Source organism: Dipodomys spectabilis, unplaced genomic scaffold (genome assembly GCF_019054845.1).
Source record: "Dipodomys spectabilis isolate Male_0828 unplaced genomic scaffold, ASM1905484v1 ptg000154l, whole genome shotgun sequence".
NCBI classification, from domain to species: Eukaryota; Metazoa; Chordata; class Mammalia; order Rodentia; family Heteromyidae; genus Dipodomys; species Dipodomys spectabilis.
In genome coordinates, this window is record NW_024870831.1 from 3,640,911 (window position 1) to 3,666,818 (window position 25,908).

The 25,908-nt window shown below is 38.4% G+C and overlaps 1 pseudogene; it reads left to right on the forward strand.

The window, feature by feature from the left end:
- The first annotated feature begins 22,106 nt into the window (after nucleotides 1-22,106).
- LOC122118526 lies at nucleotides 22,107-22,203 on the forward strand (annotated as a pseudogene).
- The last annotated feature ends 3,705 nt before the right edge of the window (nucleotides 22,204-25,908 follow it).

The window sequence follows — 25,908 nt, forward strand, 5'->3', positions numbered from 1 at the left end:
TTATCCCTCAACTTGCCTATCCACAAGAAAAAGCTTCTGAGTATAAATCATCAAACAAATCCCTATAGGAAGTTGTCCAAAGATAAATAAGACAAAGCTCATACTAAGGACAGACTCTAATCATGTGATGACTTGACAAATGCCTCCATTTAATTATGTATCATGTTTCAAATCTTAATAAATTTTTAATGAAAATGAGCCAATGTACTGAATTATTGTGTATACTTTTATAATATATGTACACAACATAGATATTATGTGTATAATACTAAATAAATAAAAAATGAAATGAATAAAATAAAAAATAAATACAAAATCAATAATAATAATAATCATAATATAAAATAAACATACATATATGTGTATATATATCTTATATTCCACATGTATACAAATATTTTTTCTATTGCAGGGCCTTAATTTAGGCCCTGGGAACTCTAGCTTAAAAATCTTTTCCTTAAGGACAAGGAGCTTAGCCTTCACCCAAGGTGCAAAAGAGTTACTTGGGCAATGAGCTCAAATCCCAGCAATGGCAGAAATACGGGCCCCAGTTCCAAGACAGTGACTTAATATTTGTAACAGAAACAGTTATGTTTACTCAGTTCCATACTGAACACTGAAAAAAATCAGTGTAGAATTTTGTACAGCTATTCAGACATTCATCCCTTACCCCCAATGTGCTTCTTGAGCACTATATAATGTTTTGTACGTTTTTTATTTTAAAAGTGTTGTACAGAGGGGTCACAGTTACTTGAGCAAAGTAATGAGTACATTTCCTATTGAGCATTGTTGCCTCCTCGTTTGTTTTTCCCCTACCATCCCTTCCCTCCCATCTTCACAATTAACTTCGCTGCTGAGGTCAGTAACTTAATTATTTATTTTTGGCTTGGCATGGGGTTTGAACTCAAGTAATGGCAACTCTGCGCCTTCCATCACATTGCTACGGATTCATCAAGACTCTGAGTTCAAATCCCAGGCTAGGAAAGAAAACTGGTAGAAATTCCAAACCAAGGAGCTTTATTATTTCTATTTCATTAGTTAGTTAGTTAATGAATTAATTAGTTAATTAATTTTGACAACCACGGGGCTTGAACTCAGGTCATGGCAACTCTGACTCAGCTTCACTCTCCCTAGGATGGGGTGCAGCCTTGGGACCCAAAGTTGATCCTGGGACCCTAGGTCCAGAGGGCCTGCAGGAAGAAAAAAAAAGCAGAACAGCACAAAATGTGGGGAGCTGTAAAGGGCTCAGGGTTTTATAAGATTTTCTTTGCATGGTAACCATCTTGTTTCTGAATGACATGGTTTCAAAGTGGACCTGGCCTGCCATTGCTGATGGCTAGCAGGCTAGCAGGGAAGCCATAAGCCAACATGTCAACATAGGCCCTGGGTTCAAATCCTAATCCTTACACTTACCAATGGCAGGAGATCACAAGAGACTCATTCCTATGCATAAGAATACAGATTGAAAGAGTAGTCCATGCATTTGTCTAGTCTAAAATTGGATACAATAATCCTAGGATGCTGATTGACCTTAATTAATAGTTTATTAAGCATGAAAAGAATAATATTGTTTCATGGAGATATAATAAATACCTAAGAGTTGGTAGGAACGTAGTAGATGTCATTCAGTCATAGATAGACAGCTCTGGAACTCTTCAACAATATATATTTATTTGTATACCACCCTCTGCCTATCCATATATTGCTGTTTCAGCCAAACTTGGGGCTTGATCTCAGTGCCTGGGAACCACCTGACAGCTTCATTGGCTAGAGGCTTCTGTGCTCACACTCATCCAATCATAAATTGGGCCTGTTAGGCCATGAGTTCAGATCCCAGCACTGCCAAAAATTTAATCTTTGAGTAAGAAGATGAGTGTGACATATGTTTTCCTTTTCTGGGAGTGTCCATCATGTCAGGCAGGATGGAGAACACATCTACAAATCTAGATGCTATGTGATATGATGTAAACAATGTAATAAATGGTATAGGTGTCATGAAAGTCAATGAAATAAATCGTAAATAAATGAATAAAAAAGAAATAAAATGAATAACCACACTAAACATGATATGGACTGAACATCTGTATGGAAGTATAAATCCTACCACACCAAACACGGTATCTACTGAACATCTGTATAGAAGTATAAATCCTATCTTTAAAATGTATATAAGGAGTATGTTTTTAATGTCTGAGGCTTGAATTCAGCCCACCCCCATGAGAAAGCAATGGCGGGAAATCCTGAGATACTGGTTTCTGGACCAGGAAAAGTCCTGGAATGCGATCGATCTCATTGAATAAGTAGTTCATGCATGATGTGACTAGGAAATGATAGGCAAGACTCATGGGGTATCTCTTATTTGTAAAGCAGTGTTGATTAAGCATGACAATAATCATCACAGTCATGAAATGAAGGCATCTGGAAAGATCCCAGAATCAGTAGACACATTGTAGATTGGATTCCATCATTGGTTATCGTCTCTCCTACTCTATACAAATGTGTAATTTGCATATTACCTTCAACTTATGAATGAATGACTGCTGTGTGCCCTCCCCCCACACCCTCACCTGGGGGTCCACCTCAGGTCCTGGGAACGGCCTTACTCCTTAGTGGCTCACAGGCTGGTGTGCTCACATGCACCCATTCGTCAATTGGGTCTGCTGCTCCCTGAGTTCAGATCCCAACAGTGCCAAAAGATTCATCCTGATGTCAGAAGCCAATTGTTGCACCTGTGTTCCTTTCCTGTGCAAGTCTTGGATCTCAGCTAGGATGAAGAATGCATGGGCCACCCTGTGGCCATGGGAATAGGTTGTTATCATGTGAGCCCAGTTATGCCTGTCATCATATACTGAAGAAAATACACAATACATCCATGAATAGCATACAAAATAAAATAACTACACTAAATGCACAATGCAGTCCACACACGGATTTGAATATACATCCCATGTTTAAATGATGCATTCCGGACAATTGTGGCCCCCATGGTGCTCGACCTCTGTTCCTGGGAACCGACCAGCTCCTTAGTGGGTCATAGTCTGGTGTGATCACGTGGACCCATTGGGCAGTTGGGCCTCCTAGGCCCAAAGTTCAAATCCCAGCACTGCCAAAATTCACCCTCTTGTGAGAAGCCAGTCATTGCAGCAGTTTTCCTGTGCTGTGCAAGTCCTGGGTCTCAGCTAGGATGGAGAATGCATAGGCAACTCCATACTAATGGGAATAGGTTGTCATCCAGGTCACCACAGTTATATCTGTCATCCTATACTCAAGAAAATACACAATACATCAATGAATAAGACACAAAATAAAGAGAATAACTACACTGAATGCAAGATGCTGCCCATCCATGTATGGAAATATAGATCCTCCGTTTAAATGATGAATTTATGACTATATTGGCCCCCACCAGGGCTTCATCTAAGGTCCTTGGAATGGCCTACCTCCTTAGTGCTTCACAACTGGTGTGTTCACCATGACCCATTCACCAATTGGGCCTGTTAGGCCTTGAGTTCAAATCCCAGCACTGCCAAAAGATTCACCTTGATTTGAGAAGCCAATTGATCCACCTGTTTTCCTGTCCAATGAAACTCCTAGGTCTCAGCGAGGATGAAGAATTCTATATAGACAACTCTATAACCATTCGAATGGGTTGTTATCCATGTCAGCATAGTTATATCTATCACCATACTCAATAAAATACACAATATATCCATGAATAAGACAAAATAAAAAGAATAACTACACTGAATGCAAGATGCATACCACACTTGTAGGTAAAGAGAAATCCTATGTTTTAAAAGGCGGGCTTGTTATTTTGTCTAGTGCTGGGGCTTCAAATCAGGCCCTGGACCAGGCCTGACATTCTAGTCTTAAGGACTGTGAGATTTCCCTTCCCCCAAAGTGCAACAGAGCTACCCAGACCTGAGTTCAAATCCCAGCACTGACAGAAGATTCATTCGGTTGTCAGAAACCAGTGGTTGAGCATGTTTTCCTCTCCTGTGAAAGTCCCGGTCTTCCACTAGGATGTAGAATGCATAGGCAACCATATAACTATGGGAACAGGTTGTCATCCATGTCAGCACAGTTATACCTGTCACCATACTCAGTAAAATACACAATAATTCCATGAATAAGACACAAATTAAGGAGAAGTGCACCAAATGCAAGATATTTTCCACACATGTATGTAAATATAGACCCTATGTTTAAATTATGAATTTGTGACTATCTGAACCTCCTTGGGACTCGACGTCAGGTCCTGGGAATGTCCTATCTCCTTCGGTGCTCACAAGCTGGCGTCCCCACCTTGACCCTTTCCCCAATTGGGCATGATAGGCTCTGAGTTCAATTCCCAACACTGCCAAAAGATGAATCCTGATGTGAGAAGCCCATCGACTCACCTATTTTCCTGTCCTGTGAGAGTCCTGGATCTCAGCTTGGATCGAGAATGCATAGGAAACCCTATAGCCAGGGCAATAGGTTGTCTTCCATTTAAGCACTGTTATATCTGTTACCTTAGTAAAATACACAATACTTACATAAGACAGAAATTAAGGAGAAAAAGTACTCCAAAGGCAAGATGCTGTAAACACATATATGTAAATATTGATCCTATGTTTTAATCATTAATTTATGACTATCGCGTTCCACCCTGGGGATCAATGTCAGATCCTGGGAATGGCCTAACTCCTTTGTTGCCCACAGGCTGGTGTGGTCACCTTGAACTATTCTCCAATTAGTAGTGCTAGGCCCTGAGTTCAGATCACAGCATTACTAACAATTGGATCATGCAGTAAGAAGCCAAGTGTGAAACTTTTTTCCATTTCTCTGAGACTCCTGGGTGTCAGGCATGATGGAGAACAAGTCTACAAATTTAGATTCCATGTGATAGGATGTCATCAATGTAATAAAGGGAATAGGTGTCATCATAGTAAAATCAACAGTAAATAAATGAATAAAACAAAAAGTACAAGGAACAACCACACCAAACATGTATGGTAAGTACAAATCATGTATTTCAATGTATATAAATAGTATGTTTTCCAAAGCTAGGGCTTGAATTTTGGTTTACAGTTCAGGCCTGACTTTCTTATCTTCAAATACGGTGAGCCTCCCCTTCTTCCACAGTGCTGCAGATTTACCCAGACTCTGAGTTCAAATCCAAAGCCTGGAAGAATAAACGGGGTGAATTGCAAGCCAGGGAGCTAACCTCTTTTAATGATTTTTTGCTCAGCAGGGTGCTTGAACTTAGGTTCTGATAACTCTGCCTTAGCTTCCATCACCCTATGCTGAGGTGCAGCCATTGGACCCACAGGAAGTCCTGGGATCCTAGACCCCCAGGCCTTATGTAGCAATAATGTACAGAAAAAATGTAGTGAGATGGCCTTTTTATGTTTTCTTCCTTTGCACGGTGACCCTCCTGGGTCTGAATGACACTGTTGCAAAAGGTACTTCACCTTTCGTTGCTGAAGTTTCTCAGACTATTGAGGAAGTCATAGGTCCACATGGCAATGTAGGCCCCGATTTCGAATCCCAGTCCTGACACCATTCAATGGCAAGAGATACTAAGAGACTCGTTCCCACCCATGGGAATAACAAGGTAATATTATCAATGCTCCTATAAAATTAGACAACATCATTTCAGGAGACTGATTTTATTTTATATTTATGAAGCATTAAAAGAATACTATTACTTACAGAATGCAATAATTTCAGGATATTGATTGATTTACTTAATAGTGTGTTAAGAATGAAAACAATAACATTAATTACATGTAGCATTATAAATACCCAAGAATTGGTAGGAATGTAGACTATATAACTGAATAATATATAGACATCTCTGGCACTCTATAAAGATATATATTTATTAGTGTACTACCATCTGGATGTCAATCTGTTCTTATTTTGTCAATTTCTGGGGCTCAATCTCAGGTACTCAGAACTGCCTGTCAGCTCAATTTGCCACAGGATGGCTGGCTGACACTCACCCATTCATAAATTGGGCCTTGTAAACTGTGAGTTCAGATGCCAGCACTCCCAAAAAATGAATCGTGTAGTAAGAAGCTGATGGTGACCCATGTTTTCCTTTTTCTGTGAACATCCTGGGTGTCAGGAAGGACGTGCAATACATATGCAAACCTATATCCTATGTAATCAATGTAATCACTGTTCTATGTGTCATAATAGTCAATAAAATGAGTAGTCAATACATGAATAAAACAAGAAATAAAATAACTAACTACACTGAATGCAATATGGAATCAATATATGTATATAAATATAAATCATATATTTAAAATGTGCACAAATAGGATGTTTTCTAGTGGTGGGCATCGATTTCAGGCCAAAGGAACAGACTTGAATTTCTTGAATTCAAGGAGGCAAGCTTCCCCTTCCCACACAGTGAAACAGCAGGGTTACCTAGACCATGAGTTCAAATCCCAGTCCTGGCAGAAAAAAATGCCATCTCCATGCTATGTGATGCCAAATTCGTAGGTATTTCATTTGGCCTTCATTTAATGTGATTGTTTAAATGCTTCATAAAGTATTAATTAATATCGACTAGTGTCCTATAATGTAATTGTGTATAATTTTATCCTCGAATCATTCAAGTACTGCCCATTTAATCATGACATACATCACATTCCTTTGGTAATCATATGAATAGGAATGAGTTTCATAGGATCTCCTGCCATTTGTTGGTGGCAGGACCAGTATTCAAACTGTGGGCTCCAGCTCCTACCACTTAAACCTGAGGATAGGTAACTCACAGGTCTGTCCAAGAACATCAGCAAAACCAATGATTAGCCAGGCATCAGTGGCTCTCAGCAGTCCTCCTTAAAACTTACAAGGCTGTTAAAGGAGGATCATGGTCAAAGTCACCCTAGGCAAGAAATTCCTTGAGACTCTTGTCCAACTTGTGCCAACAAAGCCAGAAGTAAAGCCGTGTGGCTCCAGTGGTAGAGAGCTAGCCTTGATCAAATGCAACTCACAGATTGTGCCCATATCCTGAGTTCAAGGTCTGGGAACAAACAGACATACACAACAATGTGTGCAGCCATCCGGCTAAAGCAGGTCACCTACTTGTCCCCAACTGGCTTGGACAGAGTTCCGGGGAAAAGGGGCTGCCTTCATTTTGACTCCGCACATTCTTCCTGCATCACAGGATTCCAGCCACACCTCCATTGTTTCATGGTTCTTTCTGACCAATGGGATACAAGAATGGTGGCCATGCCCACATTCCATGCTGCCCAGTAGCACCTTGATTCCCTATTTGTTGACATCACTACCAGCAGTTGAGGAAGGTAGAGGTGGCTGAGTGGTGAGCAAGAGACTCTAGGCCTAGGAGGAAAGGCCTTCCTCAGGCCCATCATGTGCCTGCCTGAGCCCCGGCCCCCTCCTCCCCCCCCTTCCCCATGGAGCAGCATTTCAAACCTGGTGCTGCGGGCTCAGAACCATGGTTTCCTCAGGCAATGGTGCAATGGTGTGCCACGAGCCAGCTTGAGTCCCTGACCTGGTCCTGGCTCCCCTTCCCTCAGCTCAGGGCCTGAGTGTCTGTCATGCCTCTGCCATTGCTCCTTGCCCCACCTGGAGCTGCTGCCAACAGCTTCTGCCAGAAACACATGTGAGTGGCTGCCACACAGCCCTGTAGCCTGTGACCCCATATCCCCTCTCCTCCGACCCGGACCAGCATCTCCCCTGTGCCCCACAGTCTGGCCCACACCCTGCCACAAATGTGCCCCAGGGGTGGGGGTGGGTGTTGACCCGAGGATCCCACCCTCATCCCCAGCGGCTAGTCTCCAGGAAACGGGGAGATGGAGGTTTGGGTGAGGAGTGGGTGCCACAGATCCCATGGCCTGGAGCAGTGGGAGCCACACTGCCGCACATCTGTGCCCTTCCTCTCCCTGGTGGAAACCCGGTGGCTTTAGTCAGAAGATAGACACCCTTGCTGTGTGAGCCCTTGTGTTGTGTGCTTGGTTAACCTTTCTCCTGAAAACAGAGAGACAGAGAGAGACATAGACAGAGAGACAGAGAGACAGAGAGATCATCTTTTTCCTTGTGCAGCCTGACTGTGCTCAGGTGAGTGATCAGTTGGCAATTTGCAAGTGCTGCATGGATTAGTCTTCTGTTACCGGTCTGGATGTTTGTGTGTGTGTGTGTATGTGTGTGTGTGTGTGTGTACAAGTGGGTTGTAACAAGGAGGATGAATGCTTTGGTAACTTCTACCTGCTAACTTTGGGGCATGCATGGGCTTCACAGCTGAGGTCTGGGGGCCTGGAAGGGTGAGAGGCTTGAAGGGGACACAGCACTGTTAAATTACAAGAACAAGGGATCTGTGTGCAATGGAGCTGTGTACTCCCTTGGGCCTGGTTGGTGGCATTGGGAGCTTGGGAGGGCCTGGGAGTGCGGCCTACAGGGGATGGCTTCCCAGGGGGACAGAGAGCATGACCAACACTTAGTAAGGATATGAGTTCTGCTAGTATGGAGTGCAACAGCATAGGTCAGAGTCTGGGTCTTCTCATCATGATGTCTGATGGGTGAGGCCAACCCTATTTTAAATATTGAACTGTGATCTTCAGATCACAGCCTCTTGAGTACCTAGGATGATAGGCATGAGCCTCTGGCACTGGGACGCTGGTTCTTTTTGGTATATTAGGGCTAGAGCTCAAGGCCTTAGACTTGCCAGTCAGGTCTTCTACCTTGTGAGTCAAGCTTTTCTGTCTTGGGCATTTCTGAGCTGGAGAATTAATATATGCTCAGGCTGGGCTGGATCATGGTCCTCCTATCTGTGACAGGCATGAGGCACTAGGCCCGGTCTTCTGTAGTTGGGATGGTAGATATGTAGCGCCACGCTCAGTCATTGGTTTAGATGGATTGTCCACGGCAGCCGATTCTTGACCAGAGGTGAAGGTCTGGGTTGGACCTCGACCATTGGACTTCAATTTCCTCATGTGACAGTTGTGAGGAAACAAGGGATTAATACAGAGGGATCTCTGGAGCAGGGACAGGCACAGAGGGAGGGGTCATCTGATACTGTTCTTGACAATTCTGTGAGCATATGATAGGAAGATACCCGGAAAGATCTCAGATGGTGTGTCTTATTAATGGTGCAACAGGTATGGGATTGTGAAAAAAAACATGGCTCTCTCTTTATTACCCTATCCCCATGAGTAATGGGATCCTTCACTTTGTTTAGTTTTGAAGATGGTTAAACTGAGGCACAGAGAAGCCAGGTGACCTACTAATGATTCCCAGCTGACAGGAAGCTCAGCCTGACATCTCTGCCATGCTCCCTAAGACAATGGGTGCAATTCAGTCCACTTCTTGTGGTGCGAAATCCACTCATTTTAAGTCATGCGGCTTGAACTTTGGGCCTGGGGCAGCTTCCGAGCTCCTCAGCTCAAAGCTAGCACTCTACCACTTGAGTCACAGCACCACGTCCAGTTTTCTGGTGGACGTCCAGTTTTCTGGTGGTTTTTGGAGATAAGTGTCTCACAGGTGTTCCTGCCCCAGCTGGCTATAAACCACGATCTTCATATCTCAGCCTCCATTGTACTTAGGATTATAGGCCTGAGCCACCGGCACCTGGCTTAAGTTTAATTCTGACCTTCTTTCTTTCTCTTTCTCTCTCAGGAACTGATTCAATGGGTGCTGGAGTAGGTGACCCAGCATCCCCATGTGGTTGGAACCAAGGTGGCCCTCTCATTCTTGAGGTAGGCTGTGGGTCAGGAGCTGTCTTGCTCAGTGTATTGTACCAGCTCCATGAGGTAAGTCCCTCTGTGCCCTGGTTACACTGTGACAGTTATCCATTGTCCATCTAGCCTTACTGGACTCAGTATTGTGTTCAATGCTCTTTTCTCCCAAAAATTTCTGGTTAAAATTATGATACATTGTTACAGAATGAAAATTTAATGCCATCTTAAGAAAGTCATTTAGGGTTCTGGGAATGTGGCTTCATGGTATGGTGATTGCTTAGCATGCATGAAACCCTGGGTTCAATTCCTCAGTACCACAAATTTGAAAAGGAAACACTGGAAGTGGTCCTGTGCCTCAAATGGTGGAGGGTTAGCCTTGAGGAAAAAAAAAAAAGCTGAGGAATAATTCCCAAGCACTGAGTTTCAGCCCCAGGACTGCCAAAACAACAACAGCAACAACAACAATGAACATTTAGTTAGTAAATGCAAAATAAAGAACCCATACTTGGAATATATAATTGCTCCTTCCGTACTGATACCTGACAATAGTCCCTAATTCATGTACTTTACCTGTGTTAGGATACTGTGTTGAAAAAAATGTTTTGTTCATTAGGTCACAGCAATTAATGCCAGGAATGTGCTTAGAAGTCAGGTGAAGATTAATTCTGGGAATTCAAAGATTCCAGGCTTTTGAGTGTGGTCACTGCTAATCACAATTAGAAGGGTAGTCTAAGTGAGATTTGGAAACTCTTTTGGCAAGTCATCGCACCAAAGGGCAGAGGCTAATTAACAGTTGTGACAGAAGAGAAGGAATAATTCCAGATGGAAAGAAAAAATGATAGTAACTAAGGTATAGCAGAAACCGTTCTAGGGAACCATTTTTGGTTATTGAAGAACTAGTTATCAACTAGACTTATTCCTCATTGCATTTAGCATTCAAAATTTCCTAGGCTTGTTCTTAATCTCTGTGTGATAAATGTATCTCCTTCTATGCTGTTCTTTCATACCTGATCTCCTTTGCTTTCTAAAAATCTGTCTTTCTATATTTTCTATGAACATTTTCTGATACTAAATACACCGACAAAGATGAAAGGATGCTAATGTAAGAGTCCCATAGCTCATGAGTCATTAATGTAACCAAATGGGAAAGGAGGACATATTTATTGCTACCTCAATTCTGAAAAGCTTCAATGTCACATCATTTGGTTCAGATTTCCATTCTTTGTCTACATAGTGACATTAAGTGCACATAAATGCAAATATGAGCCGGGTGCTGATGGTTCAAGCTACTCAGGAGGTTGAGACCAGAGGATTGCGATTCAAAGCCAGCCTGTTCAGGAAAGTCCATGAAGCAATTATCTTCAATTAACCCCAGAACCCCGGAAGTGGTGCTGGAGCTAAAGTGGTAGAGTGCTCAAGTTTTACTGAAGAGCTGAGAGACAGTGCCCAGGATTAATGGTCAATCCTCACAACCAACAAAAATTGCAAATATGGCTTTAAATGTCTCCCAAAGGAATGATGAAGTCAATAGTAATCTTCCCAAATGATTTAGTAGTGCACCTTCTTTTGCTGAGTTATTTGTTATAGCTTCTTTGCTAAACATATTCTCTTCTTTAAAAATTGTCAAGTAGTAGCTTTGTAATAAACTTCATCTAATATTTCTTGGTTCAAAAGAGAAGTCCATACAGTTGATATCACTGAGGTTTCTTACTGTCTTAGTTCAAAGCCAACCCAGGCAAGAGAGTCTGTCAAACTCTTATCTGTAATTAAACACCAAAAAAGCCAGAAGTGGAGTTATGTCTCAAGCATTGGAGTACTAGCTTTGGGCCAAGTGGGAAAGAAACACAACTGTTCAGGGACAGGGGCCAGTCTCTTACTTCAAGCCCCAGAACCAGCACAAACTAAACAAACAAGCAAACAAAACAAACCCTGGGTTTTTCTTTGGGACTCTCCTTAAAATAGTGGTAGTCCGAGAAGAGGCTGCTTTTGCTCATCATACTCACTGGATCCTGCTTTTTTGGAATCCTTATTGCTATGGAAAACTCAGGACCAGACTAAAGGAATTGATAACTGATTCCTGCAACAAGAGAATCATCTCAGGAGTGAAACATCCATCCATAAGATACTTTAAAACCTCCATATCTTTGTTTCTTTGCAGTAGAACATTTTTAAAACAAAGTTACTTCCTTTTGTTCTATACTGGCCTTCAAATGACATATTGTTTCCTTTTGTAATACTCTCAACCAGAAGTTTACAGACAAGTCCTTGGATCCTTTTCTTGTACAGTAAAAAGGAAAGCAATAGTTAAATTGAACTTTGTCAATTCTCTATGTTCAATTCCTCTCCTGGGATCAGTTTCCACATCCAGTAGCAGTTACTTCCACTTACTTCCAGTAACAATCTATGGTGCATCTCCAGAAAAAAATGAATGTTTTCTGGCTTCACTGAAATAGCACAAGGACACTTTTGGACATGAGGTAACACGTGTTTCAGAGACAATTTAGTAAAGAGAAATGAAATTTAAATTGCTTATAAATACATTATCCATGAGAACATTTTGTTCAAACTTCTTATGTGCTCTGTAAATTAAGGTGAATTTTAAATGGGAAGAAGGTTCTCAGATCATTTTTTGTGAGTCTATGTGCTGTGCATTAATTTCCCAAGTGTACATGAGTTAACTGTAAGAGAAACAATAGCAATTATAAGAGAGAAAGAAGTTCTGTGTTTATGTATAAGTGTTCAATACAATATAGAAGACTCTACAAATAAGAAAACATTGAAACAATAAAGCCATGTCCAGAATGTAAATTTATGGGAGTGATATAGAGAAAGCATTACTGCTAAGTGGAACATGAAGCATGAGGCCAGTCCCTTTCTAAATCACGCTTGCTAATCATGTAAATGTGCAAAAATGAGAATGGAAGAATGATTCTGTTTCCAATGCAAGTCAGATATAGGAGAATAGACTTAACTGGAAAAAAAGAGTCCATCTTGAGAGAACAGGAATTATACTAGCAATGAACCTGGTGGCTAAGATCACATTTCTTTTCCTTTCCTTTTCTTATATTCTTTTTTTTTTCTTTGTTGTTGTTCGTGGCACTTGAAATATGGGAAAGGGCGCTGTCCCTCTGAAACGCAGCCCAAGGCTAGAGCTCTTCCACTTGAGCCACAGTGCCACTTCCAGTTTTCTGGTATTTATTGGAGAAAAGAGTCTCCAGGACTTTCCTCCCCGTGATGGCTTTAAACCCCAATCCTCAGATCTCACAACAACTTGGTTTATGATCACATTTCTAACAGTGTACACTCAGGATATGTAATGTATATGTTCATCTATCTTTATATGAATTCTTGAGTTAACAATCTGGGCTACAGGTTTGACTTTATACTCACAAAAGTGTTTGAAGTTTAAAAGTTGATACTCCTGTAAAAATACAACCTAAGAATGTAAAGGAGTCTGGGAAGTTCAATTTGCATCCAGCTTGGACAGTATAGGCTTTGAGACACTACCTATAGTTAACCAGCCAAAACCTGGAATACCAGTCAGAGCAAGATTGCTGAATAACAGCTTTAGGTTTTTGCATACATACAGACAGACATACAAATACATACAGAGGCACTTATGGGTGCACACAAAAATACACAAATGAAACAACTCTCAGAATATGTAGAAAACAATAGAAAATAGGTCCTGAGTAAGACTAGAATCAAGTGATAATTTTTAATATTAGAAAGACTTCAAGTAAACTTTCCCCACAGAAGTTGAGAATATTACATAGGTAGTGACCAGAGATAGTAAGAGAGTCAAGCAATCATTATTAACGGGATAGGATCCATGGTGGAATGAATCAGGCAACCCTGCAGGTACATCTGAAAATGTTCATTTCCTGTGTCAAATGTTAAAACATCTTTGAAAACAGTACATAAACAGTCTGAGCATTCAGTTAGTGGATAACATCATAGGAGAAGTTCAGAATTGCTAGTCTGCTTCTAGATTAAATAAAAAACTATGGCAGGGCAATGTGCTACAAGCCTGGAATTCTAGCACTCAGACAGGAGGTTAGAGAGTGGAATTACATAACGATACCTTCCCTGGACCAAGTAGAATAATTTTATATCAGTAAAACAAACCAAACAACAAGAAAGGAATACACAGAAGTTTCAACTAATTTTGACATTGTTTTGAGAAGTCAAGTTTCCTATTGAATGCAACTCATATATATCCTCATTTGTGTTTTAAATGCTCTCATCATTACAGAACATTCCTAGATGCAAAATAGTTCATGATTCCCATCCAAAAATTTGCAAAAGTGAGTAAGCCTCATTCTGTTGGATTCCAAAAAAATGTTGAAGGATTACAAAAGCTTAAGTCTGGAGAAATAGCAAAGTTTGTCTAATGTAGGACTTTGTAGACCTTGTTAAATTAGAATTTACATTTAAAGTATATTTTTTGGATTTTTTTTAATTTCATATTCTATAGAATACTACAAAATTCTTTTTAAGTAGAGGGATTAATTGAAAAATTCACAAATGATTCTGGCATTCTATTTGCCTAGATATTCTTTCAAGAGTGTTATAATTAGAACATAGTTAATAGATAATTCCCACAGTTCATGTATACCATGTTAATGTGAATAATCTAGAAAGAGTTGCCAACAAATGGATGACATTAATTTATACATTTAGAAAAACCAATTTTTTAAAGGTTTGGTTTAATATGGTATGAAGAGAGTAATTGTGTGACATCTACTTTCTTCTACCAATATGTAACACAAGAAGCCATTTCCTTATTTACTTGCCTCTGTATACATGTAGAAAAATGCTAGGCTTGGGGTTTGTTTTCAGTTTTGTTTTTGTTTTATTGGTTCGTCCTAGAGCTTGAACTTTTGGCCTGGACAGTGTCTCTGAGCCTGTTTATGATCAAGGCTCATGCCCTACCACTTCATCCTTAGTGCCACTGGAGTCTGGCTTTTGTGAAGAAGTTTTTTGGAGATAAGATTCTAAGAAACCTTCCTGTCTGGGAGGGCTTTGAAGGATAATTTTCCTATCTTAACATCCTGAATATCTATGACAGTTAAAAAAGTATAAATATAAATAAAATTTGCAAGTTTTCTGATCTCAAGAATACCAGTGGAGGAAAAATGATGCAGGTCAGTTTATTGTGGTGTTCTTTTCAGAACAAGGAGGGCCTCACATTAGCAAAGGTGTAGTATTTTCTCAAAATAGAGATAAGGTATTCATGAAGTGAATTAAGGAATTTTAGGTGCCCCTTACAAGTTGGAAACTGTTGGGCTAGGATGACATTATGGCATAAATCTTGAGATTGATGGTCATAGAAATAATAGCTTACTCTGATAAACAATTGCTTAATCTTGACGAATTAATTATTACACATGCTTCATAGTTTTATCCTCTATCATAATGTGGCTATTTTTCTGTTGACTTCTCAATCTGTAACACCCCATTGGAAACTGCATCTATTGCAGAATTACATAACATGCAAACAGGTACTGTTTTGAATCTCTGAGGAATGTTGAGAATTTAAAAATGAGTAGTTATAAGTCATGAGAATTTTGAAGAACACATATATTCTGTCCTCTTAAAAACTTACTTACTTTTAAAAGTTATGGGTTTCCATAGCACTAAACTGTTTTCTGTTTTAGAATGAGAAAATACTAAATTTATTCTTTTTTGAAAAATTTGGCAAGTATATTGTGAAAATATTGTCTAGTTGGATAGCATGCAAGTTGCTGACCCTCTGATAAAGAAGGGGTAATTAATTCAAATTAGATGCCAAATAGTATTGATTTTTAAAATATTACTACATAAAGAATATTATTTACTGTGCCAATACAGTGAAATTATATTTTACGCAACTTATTTTTTGAATTTTATTATCAAAGTGATGTACAGTGGGGTTACAGTAATTGTAAGGTATAAATCATAACTTTTCAAACTTGTTAACCCTCTGTCATTTTTCTCACAGTTTACCTTCATCCCTTCACCCCTCACTAGTTGTAATGTACATTTCCAACATATTGTCTTGTGAGTATTGGTACTGCATTGGTTTGCCTTTTGTCCTTTGTCTCACCATTATGCTTTTCCCCTTCCTTTCGCTAATTAAGGTAAATGTATATACAATACAAAATTATATACAGCAGGGATAAACCATAGGGGGAAAACCCAAAGAAAACAGAAATCACATAGTTCATCAAAAACAACAACCACAAATGAAAAAATCTGGTTCTACATCTTGGAATTCATTTTGCTTAGCATCAGCTAATATGGTTATATATACACATAACAAAGCCACTGGAAAATAATAACTGCATGGATACTATATCATGAAAACAGCATGTTAACTTTTTCATGGTAAAGGTGGAATTAAGATCCGTGAATTCGCGGTTCTGATAAAGGATTTTCAAGAGTTTTAAAGTTATGACAGGTAAATTTTAATTGTTCAAAATTTTAACAGCTTAGCCTATTAAGAAAATTTAAAATTGCCTGGAAGAATAGGCTTTCATGCAAAGAAATCCAAGGAGACTTAGTAGAGAGGGAGCAATGTGGATGAAGATGGCTCTTTTTCACACTAAAAAAAACAAACCTGAGAAACCTTGTTGTAAATCCTCTAGGTTCCCTTGGAATTGTCCTTACCCAGGAACTATATTCTCACGGTTTGAACCAAGGTTGTATTGGAATTTAAATGCAAAGTTCTTAAAAAAAAAAGGCATCAAAATTTGTGAATTTACCTTTAATTACCAAACAGTAATTCTCTGAAAATGATAATTTGAGTCAAACTATTTAGGGAGAAAGTGCCCTTCACAATGAAAGAATGTGTTGGGATTACACATTTTTGTTTTTAACACCTTCCACAATATCTCTGGATGTGAAGCAGTGAAACACAGAAAAAAATCTGATTTCTAAGTGGCTCACAAAAAATAATATCCTTATTAATATGAGATAGTGAAGACTTCTCTTATTACATATGCCAAAAAGTTCAGAAAAGAGTTGAGAAAATGGAAAAGTTAATTTAAAAAGTTTTCTTAGAAGACTTAGCTAAGCGTATTTTCTTCAGCAGTGAAAGGAGGCCAAAACTTTTTGATATAAATTGTGTTAGTATCTTTACTCCCTAAAGTGAGTTTACAGAGCCCATTTGGCTCATTACAATGCAGAACTGATTGAATGAAGACATGAAAAAAATTCCAAATCCAAATGAGGCAATTAAAGAGTTTTAAAAGAGAAATAATGAAGATGTAGCTGTGTGGAGCCCGTATAGTCCTTCAGGTTCACTAGACATGAAGCCAAGAAGCTGTGATTAATTGGAACTCCGGCAAGAGCTAAGAGGAGGACATAGAAGTAGGACATAAAAGCATTGTCCTTTTGTAACAGACACTGTCTTCCAAGGTATGGGTGATTAAACTCTATTCTCCTCCATACATCTTGGTGAATAAATGCAAGACCAAGAGAAAAATAATCTATTGAAATAATTTTGCATAGAATAATTTCACTGTTCCTGATATGGTATCTAAGGAGAATCTTAAGAGAGAAGATAAAAGTGCAGTGTTTTTTTTTTTTGTTTTCTATAAGCATCTTGTTAGCAAAATATATCTTTGAGGTTAGACAATTCTGATTGAACCAACAAGTGATGGAGTACTTATTTTTATGGGAACTTTAGACACAAGAAGTCTTTCAAGGTAAAAGAAAAAAAATATAGCCAAATATTTGTGATCACAGCTTCTTGGACTGTTTTCTGGAGACAAAGTTTTACATTAAATTTCTCCTCATTAACGTAGATGTTGTTTCATGGCAACCAAATGCAAGAGGGAAGTTTAATGGAATCACTTGGCCAATTAAACAGCATGAAAGAAGAAAATGGCAAATAATATTTAGTGAATTACTTTGCCAGAAGAAAGAAGGAAAAATATAATTCAAAATCAATTGACTTAAAAGAATGAAGAAAGAGTAGTGAAGAGAGATTACAGAAAATAGTATTGTTTTCTCTCCAGTGGAGTAATGGGTTCTTGATCTTGTTTCTTCCATTCTATCCTCACAAGCTACCAAATGTGTCTCAGGACTGGATGATCCATTTCAAATAGAAAACTCGTAGAAGAAAGATACTATTTGCAGCAGATGTAGGTGATTTATAACCTTAGACAATCTATTTAATTCTGTTCAAAATTATCCCCTATCCCAAACTTCCCTCTTTGAACAGCTTTGTTTGCTTTTCCCAAGATTGTCCTTCATTAACTGATCAAAATTTTGAGAGATCATATTCATACTCTCTGGAGATTGCTGATGGTTGTGATTTTTGAGTGTTTTTTTGTTTCTTGTGTTTTTAAACTGAATTTTAAAAGGTTGTGCAATTGTTTCACAATTAAATATATACATCGAATTGTCCAATGCTCCTAGATCAGAGTCACTCCTTCCATCATTCTCAACCAACCCTGTCTCCAAGATTTATTTTCAATTTACCACTTCCTTTATCATGTGTGTACATTGAGTATTCTAGCTGTACTTGCCCCTTGTTCATTTTTCATTCATTCTATGTCTTTACTATAATTCCTCTCTGGTTTCAACTTCCTGATAGTCATTCTGTTAAACTCTCTATTAATACTTTGAAAGGTTTATATACATTCTATGGACTTTCAATCATGCATATTCTTGAACTGATGTCAGCTGTTATTTCCATAATTGATTGATCTGCAGCAACAATTTGCAAGACTGGAGACGTGAAGCACCTAAACATGATTTCATTCTCATCCATTTCGAAGATTAATCTTTAGTCAAAAAGAAAGTTAAAAATGGCTTAGAATGTATTCCTAACTACAAATTTTTATAAATGGCTTTGTACAATGGTGTGATTCTTTTGTTTTACATGGAATAATATTTTCTACTACCTATAAGTTTTGGAAAAAGAAGAAAATTACAATTTATTCCGAGAGGAATATGATAGAAATAGAAGACAGATATTATGTTTGTCATATCTCTGATGAGTACACCTATTCAAGACTTAATGTTATATTTCTCACTATGTTAGACAAAGGGAAAACATAAAATAACATATGATAAGACAACTATTTGTGACTTTTTAAAATGTACCTTATTAAATGATGAAATTTATTAGCTAATGTTTGGGTTTGAAATTTAGGAGGCTGATCTATTTAACACATTTCTGGAAGGCCCTTACTGAAAAACACAAATTGTGGGTGGTACTATTTCTACACTTCAATGAATGGTTGAACGTGTTTGGCATTAGTGCTGTGTAAATAATTCAACTCTATTGTAACTTGCTCCCTACACTTGAAAAACTTGTAATGTCACTAAGCATCATCAACTTGTCAAATGTTATTTTGGCGAATGTGATTTTAAAAAGTTTATTTGAAAAGGAATACACTTTCAGGAGAGTCAATGTAGATTATCATTGGTTTGAGAGTGACATTTTTATACCACAGAACCATGTTGTACTGAAGTCCCAGTGTTTTGAAGCACTCCTTGGTGCTTCAAATGTTTTTCTGAATTACATTGGACCTCTAAGTCAAGTTTTCCGGGCTTTGGTAGACCAATTATGGATCTATCCTTCAAGGAAAAATTTTTTGACCCACTTATGTTGGAATAAAATCTTTCATTAATCATAGGGGAGGGGTATTAAATATAAGCTTAAGACACTTTGTAAACTTGTTCACTCATATGGGCTGGTCATCTATAAGTTGAATGTTTGAATTACAGTACTTTCTCTCAAATTTTGTTATCTCATCCTTCATTTTAATTTGCCTTGCATTTCACAATGGCTTACTGCTAATTCCTGTATCTCAAAGAATTGGGGCCCTGAAATATAGGAAATGAGAAATTGAGATGGTCCTTCAATTACTTTGTGTTGACATGTTGCATGGGCCTTGGTGAGAAGTCTTGCCCCTGTTATCTGATGATGCAGGTAACTGGAACCTGGGAACCTAGGACCCATGGGTACTGCAGAAGAATAATGTGTTTTAGACATCTTAGCAAAATTTGGGTATAATCCGTAGGAATGCTTCAGAAATATGGAGAAAAACATTTTGGGACAAGCGAGTTAAAGCAATAAACAGAGCAGCAGAGTAAAATCCATTATAGATTAGAGGAAAACATTGTTTTTTTTCCATGTGGATTCAGAAGACCAAGAACAGAATGTATCACAAGTTTATACTAAAGATATTGCATTGATACTTTTTATATTCTAATATATATTTTAAACTTTATTATTTTTATTCCAATTCTATTTATTGGAATAAATTGCCGCGGACCGGCTCTGTCGGGACGATGGAGGACACCTAGTGGAGGAACTGGAATAGGTGGGGAGATGGCAAACAGACAACTCACACACAAGAGGAGTGGATGCTGAGTGCCATTTTATGCAGAGGATAACAAACTTTTATAGCAAAAAGTCTCCATAAGAAAGGGCAGAAGGTTACACAATCTTGCTGCATGGCTTCATTTTTGGGTGGTCACCAGCTGGTCACCTGATAGGCACTTGTTTCCGGCTTATCTCTAAGAAATACAATGGGTTTCTATGTTTGTCACCAAATAACCATTACCTATGTTTATAGAGGCCTTAACTGTCCCATAAGATCTTTCCTGTTTCTTCTTTAATAGTAAGCGCCATGGAGGCCTAGATCTAGCAAGTCTCTTAGTAAATAAAAGAGATTAGCAGGAAATACTTTCTCCTAAATAGTTATCCCAGCAATTGCTATACATTCTTTCTGTTCTTGCCGAGCCTACAGCTTCTTGTAAATCTCTTACAAACAATTCCTTCTGCTGAAGTGATGTCGTGAAACCCCCAATAATTTTGTATGTACTTATGACTTGTCTACTAGCCACCATAAGAGGGGTTTCAGGGTAGCACTTAACTCTGGTGAGTTAGTCATATTTTTAAGACACTCATCAGATATTGGAGTCGTCAACACTCTTAAGAAAGAGCTTTAAATAAAGGAATGTTGAGCATGAGTAAGTACAAAGAGCAGTAGAAACAGTAAAAGTTTAATAGGCACTCTTATACAGTGAAGAAAAGAAAAGCAGAAACACATCTTTCCCAGGGGTTTTCCAGCCTTTTCAGGAGTAGGCCTCTTTGAAGCCCTATTCTCCGAGGTAGACTTCGGTGAAGTCCCAATACTCAGAGATAGGTTTCTGTAAAGCCCTATTCTCTGAGGTAGACTTTGGTGAAGTCCCAATACTCAGAGATAGGTCTCTGTAAAGCCCCATTCTCTGAGGTAGACTTCAGTGAAGTCCCAATACTCAGAGATAGGTCTCTTTGAAGCCTCATTCTCAGGTCTGAAAGCTGGTTTCCCATGCTAAGCAGACTCCACTGGAGTAGGTGTGGCAATAAATAAATATCAATTTATTTGTGAAATTATCAACTAATTCTAGTAAGTTTCATTGTGTGAAATATAAAATCAGCACATATAAATATAAAATATATAACTATATATACTATAATTAAAAGGCACACGTTTTGCATTGTTCTGTTGTAGTTACTGTATCAAAGGCTAATCTGTTTTAAAGTATTAATCCATTATCTCTACCTCAGTGTTTGATAGAGTTAGACCTAAGTCTTTACCATTTGTAGATTTACAGCATGGAGGCAATAGGAAACTCTGTGATTAAAGCATTATCAATTTAATGCCTAATAACGAGGAGAAACATATGGACTTCTTCTGCAACTATGAAAATATTTGGTGATAAAAAGACAGTAGTGTAAGTTCCTGCCTGGTTGGATGGTAGACAGGCCAGGACATTAAGTTATCATGCATACCAACAATTTTTTCACCTTCTTTGCTTCAGCTACTTTTGAAATGGAAGGTATAATAAACAATTATATTTTGATAAAATACCTTCTAGTCTGAACAGTTCTGTTTGAACTGTTCATCTCTCTATGATCTCTTGTAAACAAGATTAGTTTTGTTCCAGTAAGACAATCTATGCTGTCAGGGTAAGATATTCTGGTTGGTCTGTTCCCACATGGAAGAAGGATAAAGGCTCAGGTAGACATTTGTGCCAGTAACACCTCATTTGGGAAAATGTCAACTGAAGAAGTTTAGCTCTTAAGCAATGCTTACTTTGAATCCATTAGGTCCACAGAGCTAACACAGTTGGATAAATAAGTACTTGAAAAAGCCATCACCTTTGGGCCTATCAATAAATAATTGAGTGTACGATCAAATTCCAAATCAAAAGACTTAAGATAGTCATTGACAAAAAAATTTGCAAATGTGACCAATAGATTGATCAATATAATTTTTTCCACTATTCACAGAATTTTAAGGAAATAAGATCGATAGCATTGTTAGGAACAATAAGGTTTACTTGTTACTAGTAGGCACCCATAGATATAAGCCTGAATAAAGATTTCATCATTAACTACTTAAATTTAGAGGATACTACATGCTTCAGCAGCACGTATACTGAAATTAAAATGCAGAGATTAACATGGCACTTGCACAAGGATTATATGAAAATTTGAGTAATATTCCATATTTTTCATTCTTCAGATGCAAGAAATGAAAAACAGTTATTAAAAAGTTGATTACAAAATTATAAGTATAACAATACACGTAATTCACATAATTAAATTTAGTTTGACATCAGTGTATTAAATCTTCACCACAGAAAGGCATCTACATAGCATAAACTTTACAAAACTTTTCAAATTAGACAACATTGTCATTTTATCCCAAAGAAAAATAATATTAAGACCTAGAAAAAAAAAGGAATCAAACTGTTTCTATATGGAATGCAATCGGAAAGGACACATTAAAGAACCTATATATTATTAAATAATGTAGAATACGAAGTATAAGAGAAAATAAAATAAATTATGAACATTATGCAAACATAGAATATAGAATATTTTAAAATATACTTTTTCAGACAAGCACCAGAAATATTTTAGCTTCTGTACTACTCATTTCAACAGGTAAGTTAAAATTATTTCTGATTAAAAATCACAAACTCTGAAGAAATCATTATACATGTATACAAAAAACTATTGAATACATTTTGACATCCAATGCAGGCAATTCACTTGGAAGAATTCCGCAGAATCCATGATTTTTTACAGTAAAATATTGGTGTTGCCGGGCACTGGTCTCTCATGCCTATAATCCTAGCTACACAGGCGGCTGAGATCTGAGGATCATGGTTCAAATCCAGCCTGGGAAGGAAAGTCTGTGGTACTCTTCAATAAACCACTAGAAAACTGGAAGTGGAGCTGTGGCTCAATTGGTAGAGCTCTCACCTTGAGCTGAATAGCACAGGGATAGCTCCCAGGCCTAGAGTTCAACCCCTATGACCGACCAAAAAAAAAAAAAAAAGATATTGCTCTTATTTGGATTGTGAAAATATTTTGTAGGGACACAAAAGATGGACTTGCATTTTTGAAATTTAATAAACATAAGCCAACCATTAGGACTTAGGTGAACAATTTGTACAGCCTTCCACAACTTCATAGAGGTAGTGATACATATTTATACTTTTGGCAATATCAAATGCAGTTTCTTCTATGTTGTACTTCAGGCCTGGTTTTATATAATGGTTCAACAAAAGGAGATCCAGCATATGTTTGCTATCTCAATTCTCAGCAGCAAGATGTAAGGGGGTCTTCAGTTTGGGCATTGGTTTCTGTATCATGATGAAGTAAGAAAGAAGCCACTCTGATATTATTCCACATATATGCACTGTGCAGGGGTGTCCAGTCATCGACAGTTATTGCATGTGCCGCTTGAGACACCAACTCACTGACAATGTCTAAGTGTCCTCCTCTCGATGAGGAGGGGTATACTCATAGGCATCCCTACTATTCACATGAATGGCCTTTTGGGAAAGAAATCTCTGTACTGTAGTAAGCCTAATATTTTTGGCAGCCCAATGAAGAAATTTGCTTGGATCCTTCTCCAGTTTTTTTCTTGCAATTGATATCTTTCCTTACTTTTTTATCTTGTTCCTCATATTCTTAAGAATTGCCTAACCAGAGACTTTGAGTGCCAGTGGGAATGAGGTGTCCATGTATTTCCCTAATAGTTCACATTGGTTGAACTCGTCAGCAATATCCAGTGAATTTTTTTCATCTGTTGATTCACCATTTCTCTTTTTCCAATTTTACTATTCGAAATTATTCTAACTGGAGAGTAGGGAATTGATGTAGAGCAGAGGAAAGATGTTATTCCGTATTCAAATGTACACACTGAAAATGAGGACAAGTGATGTCTTCATGTGCAGCTTATTCTAGGAATGAGAAAATAGGAAATAATGCCTTCTATATAAATGATTTGGGAAATGGCAGAGCAAAAAGTGAAATGCAGCAACCAAAAATATAAAAGCAAAATAAATTAGGATAATTATGGAGCAATCATATTATCTATGAGAACCAAGAAAGGGAGAGACAAAGATAGAGACAGATGTGTAATGACCTAGCTTGCCACAAAATCCATTCCTCTGATCAATTAATAGAGCAAACAAAGTATTATTTTTTTAAAAAGATGGGAGTTCAGGAAGATGGCGGAGCAGAAGCTGGAAGCTAAACAAGCTCTCGCATAGAAAGCAGTTTTAGAGTTACAGTGAACAGTCCTAAACCAGAGAATCACACCAAGTGTGCCTTCACAGACAGAGAATTAGACCTGAGAGAGAAAACACAGCCAAGGACACAGCTCTGAGCACTTGCCAGCAGCCGCTGCGGCGGCGGCAGCGGTGGTGACAGCGACTACAGCCGCCATACTGAATCACAGAGAGTCCGGGACAAAGGAACCAGACACGTCAGGCAAGCAGATTCCACTCAACACCAGCAAGAACCGACAAGGAGAAGAAAAATTCATCTTGCAGTTCAGAGACCAGGAACGACCCAGGAACCAAGATTTGGCATGAGTAGAAGCCTAACATCCTCACTCCTTCTCAGGGAACAGAGTAGGGAAGGCCACCCCTCCCTCCCCTTCAGTACTGGAAATCACCATCTTGGATACCGACAAAGCTTGGCAGAGCTGCTAGCTCCAACTCAGGCCTTGGAATAAATCTAGAGTAATCTAGCAGGTCACAAGAGCCTAAACTGACCTGCCAGGCTGAGCTCCACCCAGGGAAAACTCACCCACCTCGGGCGCGAGCCCCAGGTGTGGCTTTCTCCACTGGGTAATCAGAGCCAGAGGCTGCCCCTCCCTTTAGCAGGCTCGACGATCTATTGAAATTCAGTAAACAGAAACCCTGAGAGTGGCTCCAGGCTGGGCTCTGTGAGTTTCTCACAAACCAGCCCCCAGCAAAAGCTACTTTTTGCTGAAAGGCTTCAACTCTACTCAGAACCTAGCCTCATCACAGCATCTCCAAACTCGAGGAAAAAGCCATCTCCCGCTTTTGTGATACTCAAAGCAGATCTCCCTCCCATTGAACTAACCTGGGAGGAGGATCGCAAAACATTGGGGAAAGCAGAGCATTTTTCTGCCTATTCAAAGAAACTGACTTAAGTAACCAACCAAGCCACAGGAACACAAGCAGACCAGAGACTCCAACAAGAGTCTGGTTACAGACACAAGGGAGATACAGGATTTTTCCCACCCCTCCCCCAAAAATAAAGAATTTTTTTGTACCTTTTAAAAAAATTTTTTTTTCTAAAATTTTTTTTAATCTTTAATTTTTACCTTTTTTGAAAAAAATTTTTTTCCAGTAATTTTTTTTTCTCTTAGAATTTTATTGTAGGGGTATAAGTTTGTGTGTTTTTCTTTCTTTTTGTTTTTGTTTTTGTTATTTTTTGTTTAGTTTTGTTTTTTGTTTACTTCTACTGAACTTCTGATCTTTTTTCTTTCTTTCTTATCCTTTTTTTCCTGTTCTTCTCTTTCGTTCTTTTTTATGTGACTTATTTGCTGTTCTGCATATCCTCAAATAACCCCGTAGTGGATTATGAGACCTTATTCCCCATTGTGTGCACACTTAATAGACAAATTTATTACTCAATTCAAAACCTCTTAGACTTAAATTCCTTAATAGCAGTACTACCTCTTTATACCTATATAATATTTTAAGTATTTTTATTTTTAAATTTTTCACATCTCCTTTATATCCCTCCCCTTCTCTCATTATATTCATGTTCTTCTCTGGATAGATTGTTTTTCAATCTGAAAAATAGTTTTAATTTTTACCTTTTTATTTTTTTCTGGTCTCTTTTTGTTGCCTTTCCCTTTCTTCTTTTTTTCTCTCTCTCTACTTT